Source organism: Notothenia rossii (assembly GCF_949606895.1).
Source record: "Notothenia rossii genome assembly, chromosome: 2".
NCBI classification, from domain to species: domain Eukaryota; kingdom Metazoa; phylum Chordata; class Actinopteri; order Perciformes; family Nototheniidae; genus Notothenia; species Notothenia rossii.
In genome coordinates, this window is record NC_136904.1 from 66,958,057 (window position 1) to 66,971,851 (window position 13,795).

A 13,795-nucleotide genomic window follows, 5' to 3' on the forward strand; every position below is an offset into this window, starting at 1 on the left:
TTACTGAGTTTAGGCACGTTAATAACGTTTTAATGAAGTTGAATACAGTATATTCATATGTGTCAGTGATTTCATGTCAATTCGGCGAACATAAACATAAATGATCGTGGTGAAGATGATGATTAAATTAGGATTAAAAATCGAGAGCCGGGCTGCATTTCCTCCTGTTCGTTTTTTTCGACTAAACAACATTATTTTGTTAAATAACAACATGGTGATGTTTTGTAAATGATTACATGTCTCTTATTTAGCACAGAGTATGATATCCGTGACATATGGATCTTAACAAAGTTCCGCTGGACATCCATCGTACTATATCTGACTTTATTTCACATGAGCTCCAGTGTGGAACCCCACTGCACCCCCTGGTGGATCAATGATCCATTGCAGCTGGCTTCATTATAATTACATTTATCTATCACGGGGGCGGTCTCAAGTCAAGCTGGAGGTTTTCCCTTGAGCGAGGGCAGATCACGTACCAATCACGGCCCTCACGTTTCAAACTGTCTGAATGAATCGTTCCATCTGTAGTTGGCTAAAACCTCTGGATCGATGTTGTGCTTTTTAAGAAGCGGTTTTATCACTGCTAGTTTGAATGATTGTGGAACATAGCCGGATAATAAAGACATATTCATAATATTTAATAAAGAAGTGCTAATTAATGGAAAAACTTATTTTAACAGCTTAGTTGGAATCGGGTCTAAGATACACGTTGATGGTTTAGAGGAGAGAATCATTGAATTTAATTGTTCAAGGTTTATGGCTGAAAAGCATTCTAGTTTACTATCTAGTGTAATATTAGAACTTACGTTTCCGGGAGCTGTTGATAACACTATACTGGTCAAAGGCAAGAGGTCATTAATTTTGTTTCTAAGAGTAACAATTTTATCGTTAAAAAAGCACATAAAATCATTACTACTGAGTGCTATGGGAATAGAAGGCTCAATCGAGCTGTGGCTCTCTGTCAGCCTGGCTACAGTGCTGAAAAGAAATCTTGCATTATTCTTATTCTCATCTATTAATGAAGAGTAGTAGGCTGCTCTCGCTTTAAGCAGTGCTTTCTTATATTCATTGACAGTAATATGCCAAATTAAACGAGATTCTTCAAGTTTAGTGGAACGCCATATCCTTTCAAGTTGTCTCGACTTTTGCTTTATTTTGCGGGTTTCGGCATTATGCCATGGAGCTAATCTATGTTGTTTTATTTTCTTCTTTTTCAAAGGAGCAACAGAGTCTAATTTTATTCGCAGCGCATCTGTAGCACTATCAACAACATGATCAATTTGGGGTGGTGTACATTTTGTATAAGTTTCCTCCCTTACATGCAAACATGCTATCGAGTTAAGTATTGGTGTAATCTCTTCCTTAAATTTGGCTATAGCACTAACAGATAGGTTTTCTGCTGCAGGAGCTTTTGACTAATGCTTTGTAGTCTAGTAACAGTACTTCAAAAGTTACTAAGAAATGGTCAGATAAAGCAGGATTATGCGGTTCGACTAATAGTTGCTCAATTTCAATACCATAAGTCAGAACAAGGTCGAGAGTGTGATTATAGCAGTGGGTTGGTTTATTTACACCCTGACAGAAACCAACAGAATCTAATATAGAGTTAAATACAACAGTAAGGCTATTTTTATCATCGTCAACATGAATATTAAAGTCACCTTCGATAATTACTTTATCTGTTTTAAGTACCAAAGCTGATAAAAACCCGGAGAATTCTGATAAGAATTCTGAATAAGGACCTGGTGCACGGTACACTGTAACAAATAAGATTGGCTGCAAAGTTTTCCAGGTCGGATGCGTAAGACTGAAAAAGAGGCTTTCAAAGGAGGTATAATTTAATTTTTGTTTAGTATTGATAAGTAAACTTGAGTCAAAGATTGCTGCAACTCCACCTCCTCGGACCGTGCCTCGGGCAATATGAGTATTGATATGGCTGGGTGGAGTGGCCTCATTTATGCTGACATATTCTTCATGTCTCAACCAAGTTTCAGTGAGACAGCATATATCAATATTATAATCTGATATTAAATAATTTACCAATATTGCTTTAGATGCTAGATGCTATCTTATGTTTAAGAGACCACATTTAATCTTCCTGTTTTGTTGGACTGTAGACTGTAGTGGCTGTCCAATTATTTACGAAGCCCACATTGTTTGCTGGGCACCACCAAGACAACCAGCGCTGAAATGATGACATGCGGCTATACATGTCATCATTGATCAGATTGGGGAGGGGACCAGAGAAGATTACGGTGTCCGACATTGTTTTAGCATAACTACACACCGACGCCACATTAAGTTTGGTGCATTCTGATTGGCGTAAACGAACATCATTACCACCGACGTGAATAACAATCCTACTGTATTTACGTTTATTTTTAGCCAGCAGTTTAAGATGCGCCTCAACGTCGCCCGCTCTGGCCCCCGGAATGCATGTGACTGTGGAGGCTTCGGTCTCTAAATTCACGTGTCTCATAATAGAGCTACCAATAACCAGAGTTGGCTTCTCCGCGGGTGTCTCGCTGAGTGGGAAATATCTGTTAGATACATGAACGGGTTGGTGGGGACCTGCAGGTTTTGCGTTATGCCCCTTCTGAACAGTCACCCAATCTCCCTGCTGCTCGGGAGTTGCCGGGGGACGGCTAAGAGGAGCTACCTTTTGCCGGTCCGCACCGGCTAACACTGGCTTTACTGTAGCTGAGTTACTTTCTAAGATGCGGAGCCGGACTTCTATGGCTATGATTCCCGCCTCCAACCTAACAACTATACTACATTTAACACATGTATCGGTACCAGTAAAGGAGGTAGGGAAATAACCAAACATGAGACAGTTAGAGCAGGAAATAGCACCCGAGGGTGGGTAAAGAGCCATGGCTATCTATCAAGCTAAAGTAGCTACCGTTAGCAAACCCGAAAAGAGTGTAGGCAACTGTGGAGTTACAGTCGCTAAGAGAAGGAGATTTGTGAATGCTTAAGCTGTAGTAACGTGTGATTACAACGTCAGGCAGTTGCCGTGATCAAGAGTTTTAAAACGATCGATTAAGTTTAAGATAATAAGCTATCAGCAACAGAACAGGCACACGGGATACCCGGAGATGACAACAACAACCGGAAGTTACAACATGCTTACCGCAATAGTGGTCGGTGTAGAGACAGCAGTAGTACACATGAGCAGAGTTCAGCCTGAGACAAGAAAAGATTCGTTCACTGATTCGTTCACCGGTTCGCAAACGACTTCTGGTGATTTGCATGTTCGTAGTGAGTCTTCACTACTGCCGAAGTCCGTACAAGAAGTTTGCTGGCGTAAAATGTATGATATTAAAACACATTTTACACCTCACCTTGTTGCCCCATGAATTATGCTCTGGGAATAGGCTACATATTATTTAAGAAATATAATTGGCCATTGTTAAATCTGTTAAATGTGTGCCTGACTATACGATGTATTACAGCAGGCTAGCACGTCATACTTTCAAACTCATGCACGTACTATGTGGCCTAACTTAAATCCCAAAGCATTAAACTCCATTTGGCCGAGTTCAAAGTGAATACAAAAATATATCCTCTACATCGGTGACGATTTATTCATATTCTATACCCATATCTATGTTTGTTTACCTTTAGCTAGCGGCTAAGCTAGTGGGACGCTACAGAGCCCAGCTCTCCGCCCTCTGAAGCTTTTAGGGCCAACAGGGGTAGGAGAATGTCCCGCTAACGCTGTGTGTGTGTGTGTTTCACATTAGCGGGACGCTACGGTTCAGGTATCCGTCCCCTGAGGCATTTATGGCGGACAGGTTGAGGAGGATGTCCCGCTCGCGCGCGCGCGCGTGTGTGTGTGTGTGTGTGTGTGTGTGTGTGTGTGTGTGTGTGTGTGTGTGTAACGGAGCTCAGATGAGAGGGCTCTGATTACAGTTTTAATCCTCTGTCAAACTACATGTTTTCTGCCATATTTTATGAGAGATAAAATGATTTTCTGCCACAGGAGTTTGACAGAGAATAACTATAGGTTACTTACGTAACCCCAGTTCTCAGAGTAACATGAAGTGAGATGTCTCACTATGGGATGCGCCTTAACACGTATGCAAACAGAAGCATCAATCTCATTACGCCAATCTGATTGGCTGGTGATCTTGACGTCTACGTCAGGGAATCCACCCACCCTATAAGCAGCTTGCGCTACGACGCAGCATCATTCAAAATAAGCACCTCTTCTCGCTTCACCTTAGCAAGAAGGGCCGTCTGGTGAGACATCTCACTTCATGTTACTCTGAGAACTGGGGTGACGTAAGTAACCTATAGTTCTCATTCATAACACTCCGTTCGATGTCTCACTATGGGATATTGAAACTCCCGTATTCCTAGACATGCTTATCTCGAAAATCACCAAAACAACCAGAACTTAACAGGTAGAACCCTGTCTCAACACGGGGCCCAGCACTGCGCGGGCCACACTTGGAGCAGAGACATCTAGCCTGTAAAAGTGGACAAAAGTGAGCGGTGAGGACCAGCTCGCTGCTGCACAAATGTCTTGGATGGAAACACCCTTGAACAAAGCCCAGGATGTAGCCAGTCCACGAGTAGAATGAGCATGCAGGCCCGTTGGTGCCTGCAAACCCTGACTCGTATAAGCCAGAGCAATCGCTTCCACAATCCAGTGGGAGAGCCGTTGCCTGGTAACGGGCTTGCCCTTCTGAGGGTTAGCCCAGGATATAAAGAGTCAGTCATTGCAACAAAACTCTTTTGACCTGTCCATGTAGGTGCGTAAAGCACAAACTGGACACAGCAAATTTGGCCGCTGTTCCCCAGAGGAACACAGCGGCGGAGGAAATGCCAAAATGTCAATGGGGGTACATGAGCCAACCACCTTAGGTATAAAGGCAGGGTTGGGCTTCAGCAACACTCTTGTTTGCCCCGGGGCAAACTGATTGCATGAAGGATGTACAGGGAGCGCATGAATGTCACTGACTCGCTTGGCAGATGCCAGAGCCAGTAACAGCCCTGTCTTCAGGGACAGGTGTTTCATGTCAGCTTCTTCCAGGGGTTCAAATGGAGGTTGAGTGAGCCCATCTAAAACCACTGCCAAGTCCCATAAGGGCACCAATGACCTGGAAACAGGGAGGAGCCTGCGAGCCCCTTTCATAAAACGGCAGACCAAAGGATGTTGGCTAGCCGTCTTTCCCTCAAAGCCCACATGGCATGCAGCAATAGCAGCCAGGTACACTTTGTTCGTAGAGAAAGCTCTGTGTTTATCAATTAGGTCCTGTAGAAATGATAAAATCACCCCGACAGGACATTGAAAAGAGATGTGTCCTTTTTGAAGGCACCACTCCTCAAACACGGTGGAGGAAGCTCTTGCACTCTGAATAGTGTTTATCACCTTCTGAGGGAGTCCCACTGTATTCAGATTGTACCACTCACGGGCCAGGCCCATAGTGCCAAGCGCTCTGGGTGTGGGTGAAAGATCGTCCCCCCCGCCTGAGACAGTATGTCCCTAGTGGGAGCTGCCACGGCTGCCCGCACACCAGCTGATATATCTCCGCCAGCCAGTACATTGCAGGCCAGTGCGGAGCAATCAGGATCAGTGTGTGGCGTTGTTCTCTCACTCTGGCCAGAGTTGGGGGTATCAGAGCCAGGGGTGGGAACGCGTACAGAAGGACCGGAGGCTAAACATGCACGAGCGCGTCCACGCCTAACGGTGCGTTTACATCGCACATTGAAAAGAACAGCTGACATTGAGCATTTTCAATGCTGATGGGAACAGATCTACCGCGGCTCGGCCGTAACGCACCCGCAGCTGACTCACAATTATTGGATGTAGAGTCCAGTCTGCATATAGTGGTGCACCTCTGGACAGCAGATCTGCCCCGAGGTTCATCACTCCTGGTACGTGCGTTGCTCTCAGAGAGAGGAGACGTCCACAGCTCCATAAGATCAGTTTGCGTGCCAGCATGTGTAACTGGAGAGAACGCAAACCCCCTTGGCGGTTTATATACAATATTGTGGTCGTGTTGTCTGTCCTCACGAGGACATGATGTCCTCTGAGAAAAAGCAGAAAGCCTTTTAGGGTGAGGAACACCGCTAAAAGCTCCAGATAATTTATGTGTGAACTTTGGAGGTCTCTGCTCCAGAGACCCCTCACAGGTCGACCTTCGTATATACACCCCCAGCCCGTCAGACATGCGTCTGTGGTGACCACCTTCCGCGATAGGACAGCACCCATAGGCACGCCCCGTACTAGAAAAAAGTCGGGTGTAGCCAGTGGCGCAGTGCCATTACGTATTTCATAGTGACCTTCACTCTCCGCGCGCCATGACGCGCGGGGTCTAGTCTGAGGGCAGCTACCCAGCGCTGAAACTCCCTCATGTGTAAGCGTCCCAGTCGTACCACCAGGATGGCTGACGCCATGAGCCCCAGTAACCGCAGACATGATCTGAAGAGAACATATTTGCGTAGCCGGAAATGAGCGAGGCAAGCTCTGAAGGCTTTCACTCTTTCTGCTGACAGGTGGGCTGTAAAGGGCACCGAATTCAGGTGTAGGCCCAGGAAGAGTACAGTGTGGGCTGGGGACAACATGCTCTTTTCTGTGTTTATTACGAAACCCAGATCGAGCAGGTATTTTACGAGGACATTCGTCTGCGTAATAGCCTCTTGCTCCGACTGTGCGAGAAGCAGCGAGTCGTCCAGATAAGTTGCCAAGCGGCTTCCGTACACCTTACAAACACTCGCGGGCTGAGAGACAGACCGAACGGAAGGACTCTGTGCTCGTAACAGACACCCTGAAAGGCGAACCTCAGATCTTTCCTGTGTGGGTAATATATTGGGATGTGGAAATACGCATCTTTCAGGTCGACTGATGTGAACCAGTTGTGTTGGTGCACGAGACGCAACAGAGATGTGTGAGTGAGCATTCTGAATTTGTATCTTTTGAGATATTTGTTCAGAGCTCTCAAATCTAGTATAGGCCGAATTCCGTTCCCTCCCCGTTTGGGAACGAGGAAATACTTGGAATAAAAGCCACTCTGACTCTGTTCGGCGGGTATTATCGATATAGCCTTCTTTTCTAGTAGCGAGAAAATCTATTGCTCCAGAATATGGGCCGACTCTCCCTGGGCTTGTGAATACAGAATGCCCGAGAAGCGAGGGGGGGTGACAGCGAATTGGAGCCTGTAGCCCTGTGTTACTGTCTTGAAAACCCAAGCAGAATCTGTGAGCATCTTCCACTTTTCGTTTCTTAAAGCGAGCGGAGATGTCACATCTCTGTCGTCTGCCCTCTGTGTCTTTATTTGTTGTGTTATGGGGCCCTCTGGTGTCTGAACATGGTGGTACCCCAGGTTGACAACCCCGGCCGACACTGCACATGCAGTGGCTTGGACTGCACAGCGCTGCACACGGAGGCAAATGTCCGTGATCGCTGCGATCTCGTCCCACACGGCAGGCTCAGGTTTGCTCGACAAGTCTTCGCAGAGCTCCGCCTGGTAGGCGGTCAGCAGCGAGGAGATGTTGAGTGCCCTGGCGGACAAAGCTGCGGCTTTATAGGCCCGTTCGGTCATCGCTGACTGAAAACGGTCTGCCTTTGCCGGTAGCGTGGGGTTCCTGCTCGGTGTCGAAGCCAGCCTCGGTTGGAGGTGGGCTGCCACCAGCGGTTCCATGGGCGGCATACGGAGCAGGCCGAGCCTCTCCATACCGTAACAGTCCAGGGAGGAGGCACCCTGGATTGGGGCCTTGTTGCTGAAGGGGCGGTCTCTCCACGAGACCGACACCTCGTCCAGCATCTCCGGAAAGACTGGAAGGAGCTGCCTCTTCGTCCTTGCTGCTTGGGGCAATTGCTTCCCCTCGTAGCGAGATCTGGAGGTCTCCTTGGCCACTTCAGGCCATGGGATGTCCAGCCTGGACGCAGCGCGTTGACACACGGCCTGCAAGTCCATACTTAGGCAGGGCGAAGCTGGTGTGCTTTCGCCCGGGAGAGCGGACATCGCTCCCGGCTTTGCTGCCTGAGCCGATGAAACGAAGATGTCATCCTCGTGCTCATCCGAGTCGGACAGGAGGAACTCAGAGGCATCCTCTTCTTCCTCCATATAGTCCAACTCCAGGACATCCTCCACAGGTGGAACCATGGTGAGGTCCAGTTGGGAGCCCCAGCTTGACACAGCGCGGGGCTCCGCTCTCGCGGCTCTTGCCGCCACCGGACCCCAGCCTGACACGGCGCGGGGCTCCGGTTCAGCGGCTGCCGCTGTTATTGAGCCCCAGCCTGACACAGTGCGGGGCTCAATCTCTGCGGCGGACGCCACCATGTCTTGATTGCCGGCCGGCGAATCAGCGGACATGAGGGGGTCCTGTCCCGACAAGATAGCTTGGCGTGCTAGCCGTCGGCGGAGGCTCTTAATGGTAAAGCGGGCACAATGCCCGCACGAGCCGGGGTTATCGATAGCCTCCTGAGCGTGTTCCAGCACGAGGCAGGACGAGCAGACCTGGTGTGAGTCTGTGCCTGAGATCTTAAACCCGCAGCCGCATAGCTGAGCCTCCGAGTCCCTGACTCCTCAGGTGTGAGGGAGAGAAGGGTCCATCTTTGTTCGCCGGGGTGTCGGCGTGGAGTGGACATGCTAGTAACAGGTACGTTAGTGAGAAAAAAATCCAACCTTGTCGTTAATCCGAAAGGAAAAAGTGACGGTGTAGATTTTATTCTTTAAAGAATATGAACTGGTGTGTTAATACCTTTTGTTTTTATCTCCGTCTCCTCTGGTGTGAGAGAGAAAAGAGAAAGTCCTCGCTATCGTGGCGTCGGTGTGGAGGGAAGAAAAGCTAGCAACAGGTATGTTACTAGCTTGAAGAAAAAAATCAAACCTTACCGTAATTTCGAAAGAAAGAAACGGCGAGGCAGATTACAATATTAACTGGTGTGTTAATATTGTTCAGTCTTCTTGCAAAGCAAAAAAGTAACCGGCAAGCGCCCGTCGACCGAATGTTAGCTTTGGGTTCAGTCTGTGGACCGTTAAGCTAGCCTGGCTACTGATAATTCGAGATGTGCTCTGAAGCGAGAAGAGGTGTTTGAATGATGCTGCGTCGTAGTGCAAGCTACTTATAGGGTGGGTGGATTCCCTGACGTAGACGTCAAGATCACCAGCCAATCAGGATTGGCGTAATGAGATCGATGCTTATGTTTGCATACGCGTTGAGGCGCATCCCATATTGAGACATCGAGTCTTATGAATGAGAACTGAAAAAGTACACAGTAAAATAACTTCATAGTAGCCTACTTGTGGTAGAAGTCCAACTAGTACTGACTCGGATATGCACAAACACGCTTATGCTAACAAGCTGAGATTCCACAGATTCTAGAAATATAAGTATCATCACTGAGAGATCAGAACTTGCGACAGGGGAAGCAAATACAGACATCACACGACGTGGCTGTACGTAGCAAAACACGGAGATATGCTCACCTTTTGCTGTTATTCTGATCAAAAACGAGAAAAACGCGGCTGAAGGTTAATCCATAGGTTAATCCAATGTGTCTTTCACTTTGAAAAAGTATTGATAATCCATAATTCAATTTTTACGTCAAAAACGGAGTTTTCATTAGCTGCTAATGATAGCTTCCAGAGTGATTGACAGCTTCCTGTTTTGTCTCCTTGGATACGAGTCCAAACAACTCACAGACTGCACCGGGCGCTGACGTAGGCGCCCTGTGACCATCAGATTTGACGACGCTGATTGGCTTAAATTATGTTTTGGCGGCATAGTTTAAAGATAGCAACAGTCAGCTGCTCGTGGCTGCTGCTGCACTGGTTGAGGGCTCCTCTCTTAGCGCCCAGACGACGAGAGAGAGAGAGGGTGACACGTGGCAAGGCCAGGCAGGAAACATGTGACTTATCAGTAACTTTAGACATCGTAACTACAATTTTAAACGATATTTTATTGTAGATTATACATTTTACTGATACCAATTATATAATATTTACCTTGTTCATTAACAATATAAATAAAAAAAATAAAATATTCTTTTTTAAATATATTTTTTATTTTTATTTTTCATGTGGGAAGAGTTGGGGCGGCGCCCCTAGCGCCCCTATGGGCCGGCCGCCACTGGTATTAAGTATTATGTTCGTAACCTGTATTTAAATCAGGCTTTGTAATTATTTGAGTGACCGAGATCATGTAAGTTTATTTCAAGTGTACTATGTATTAATTTATTGAGCTGTACTTAAATCAGGTTTTAAAATTGTTTGACTGATAGAGATCATGCAATGTTATTATTTCTTTATTGATTGTTATGAACCTGTCTGAGGACCACAGATGGAAATTAGCTATTAGCTATAATCTGGCATATTGCATCTCTTCTCTTTGCTGAGATTAATGTTTTTGTATGCATGGTCCTTCTATAAATAAATACAAATACTTCTCTTGCAGGGGACCCTTTTATTTTCACATTACAGAAGATGTACTGTTGTGATCTGATGTTGTGACCTCACTACTTGTGATTTTGTATTTGAATTGGTCTGTTGTATTTGAATCTGTCAGGAACTGTCCAATGTAATCTGTCATAAACTGTTGTAATTATATCTGTCATGAACTGTTGTATTTATATCTCTCATGAACTGTTGTATTTATATCTGTTATGAACTGTCCTATTTTACCATGTTTTTCATATTGAACTCAATATTGAAATGAAATCAATAAACATATTTTATTTAAATTGTATCCCAGTTTTTGTTTATCGTTTCAGGTAGCACCTATTGCAAATGAGACATGGATCTAAAATTGGTTAAAGAGAAAACTGCAGTAATATACTGTTTTAATGCATACACTACTGTAAAATTATACTGTATACAGAACAGTAATGTATTGTTATTTCACAATATTGTATAATCACAGTAAAATATTGTTTTTGAGATTACAGCAACATACAAAATTACAGTAATATACAGTTATACAAAAATACAGCACTGATTTTGATACTATAACAGAGTCCTGCATCGGATCGGGTACCCGCGGGTACCCAACGGGTGACCCGGAAAAAGAGTGATTCGTGGGTGGTATTTTTTTTAACATTTTTTTCCGGGTTCGGTTCTGGGTAAAACAAAGAAGCTGGAGGTCGGGTCGCGGGTGTTGCATAATAAATATATTAAAATAATAATAATTTAATGTTTGAATCCTCAGACCTCTCCTCCTCGGGACATAATCATAACCTCTGCAGCGCATCAATCTGCTGCTGAGCGCGCCACATTCAAAATGGCTGAGGTGAAGCTCTAGCGGAGAATACAGTATTATCAATAACACTTCCTCAAGAGCGAAATCCAACGTCTCGGAGGCTTTTGGTGTCATCCTAGATGGAGAAAATAACCAACCTCCCACGCTTTTTGAACCAAATATACAACTGCCTGTGTAGATAATTGCATGTTTTGGGGTGGTTTTGGCGCAGTGGTTAGAGCGCTTGTCATCAGATCAATGGGCGTTGGTGAACTCCAGTTCGAATCCCGCCTCGGCCGCTACTGCGTCAGGCCATTGTGTCAAGACACTTTACCCGCATTTGCTCCTGTGGGTAATGTCCACAGTAATGACTCTTACATGTCTAATATGTGTAATGTGTAATTGTAAAGCGATTTGAGCACCTGTAAAAGTGCTCTAATAAAAAATGGATGCATTATTATTATGTTTTCACTGCTCATAGGATATGCGGGTTCGGGTCGGTTTGCGGATCTTGTGCCGACGGGTCAGGTCGGTTTGCGGTACTAATTGGCAATATGTGCGGGTGGCGGGCCTGTTTCGGTATTGCACGTTGCGGGTGCGGGGCGGGAGAGGGTCTTGAAAATCAGAACCGTGCAGGACTCTGTACTGTAAACCAAATACAAGATCGCTACTGTAAAGTAAAAATACAGTAACTTGTTGGCAACTTTGCTCTCAGTAGTTTACTGTAAAATCCCCTGTATTTTTTTGTATAGTGTGTGTACCAGTCATGACTCAAGTTATACTGTAACAACTGCACTGTACAATCGCTGGAGGACTGGGCTGTCACTCAAAAATTGAGTATCCAATGGGGACGCACCCCTGAAAGTCCCGCCCACCTGGGAGGTTTGTGTCAGAATCTCAAACAAAAAGTGAGGGAGCGCAAATGAGAGAGCTGCAGCGAGAGCAAAAGTCTGATCATTGAGAAAGAAGAAACAAGAACTGCAAACAAAAACCTATGTTAAAACTAGGGCGGTCAGTCGATTAAAATATTTAATCGCGATTAATCGCATGATTGTCCATAGTTAATCGCGATTAATCGCAAATTAATCGCACATTTTTTATCTGTTCTAAATGTTCCTTAGAGGAATATTTTTCAAGTTTTTAATACTCTTATCAACATATGAGTGGACAAATATGCTGTAATGAACATTACACATATTCGCCTCGAATCAACCTGGAACAATACAAAGTGTGTCTGTGTGTGTGTGTGTGTGTGTGTGTGTGTGTGTGTGTGTGTGTGTGTGTGTGTGTGTGTGTGTGTGTGGGGGGTGTGTGTGTGTGTGTGTGTGTGTGTGTGTGTGTGTGTGTGTGTGTGTGTGTGTGTGTTGGATCGTTGGAGTTATGTGCAACTCAAGGCATACGCTCGAACAGGAGCTGCCTGGACGCTGCAATCATGTTGCGCACACTACCCGTGCTGAGTGTGCTGACTTTTCGTACTATGTCCCAATGTCTGGCTGCCTGCATAAAGTCAAGTGCTCGGCGCAGTTGTCGGCGAAATGTCGCTCCTCTGTTTTCATTGAAACAGCTCCTTATATCCGTTAGCGCTGCTAGCTAGCACCAGATGCTAACAACAACAATACACGTAAGGTCTCTCTCTCTCGCTCGCTCGCTCGCGCCACACGTAGATACACCCTCCCGGTCCTCCTGATGGCCAGTAGTGATGGGCATTTCAAATCCCTCCGGGGACACGAATCTTTTGATTCAGTTCACTTTAAAGATTCGTTCACTGATTCGTTCACCGGTTCGCGAACGACTTCTGGTGATTTGCACGTTCGCGAACGATTCGTCTTTGTACTTAATTCGTTCAGTGAGACTTCATTACTGCCGAAGTCCGTACAAGAAGTTTGCTGGCGTAAAATGTATGATATTAAAACACATTTTACACCTCACCTTGTTACCCCATGAATTATGCTCTGGGAATAGGCTACATATTATTTAAGAAATATAATAGGCCATTGTTAAATCTCATAAGTGTGTGCCTGACTATACGATGTATTACAGCAGGCTAGCACGTTATACTTTCAAACCCATGCACGTACTATGTGGCCTAACTTAAATCCCAAAGCATTAAACACCATTTGGCCGAGTTCAAAGTGAATCAAAAAATATATCCTCTACATCGGTGAAGATTTATTCATATTCTATGTACCCATCTATGTTTACCTTTAGCTAGCGGCTAAGCTAGTGGGACGCTACAGAGCCCAGCTATCCTTCCTCTGAAGCTTTTAGGGCCGACAGGGGAAGGAGAATGTCCCGCTAACGCTGTGTGTGTGTGTTTCACATTAGCGGGACGCTATGGAGCTCAGGTATCCGCCCTCTGAAGCTTTTAGGGCCGACAGGGGGAGGAGAATACAACGCTGTGTGTATATATCGCTAAGCTAGTGGCTAAGCTAGCTGGACGCTACGGTTCAGGTATCCGTACTCTGAGACATTTATGGCGGACAGGTTGAGGAGGATGTCCCGCTCCTGTGTGTGTGTGTGTGTGTGTGTGTGTGTGTGTGTGTGTGTGTGTGTGTGTGTGTGTGTGTAATGGAGCTCAGATGAGAGGGCTCTGATTACAGTT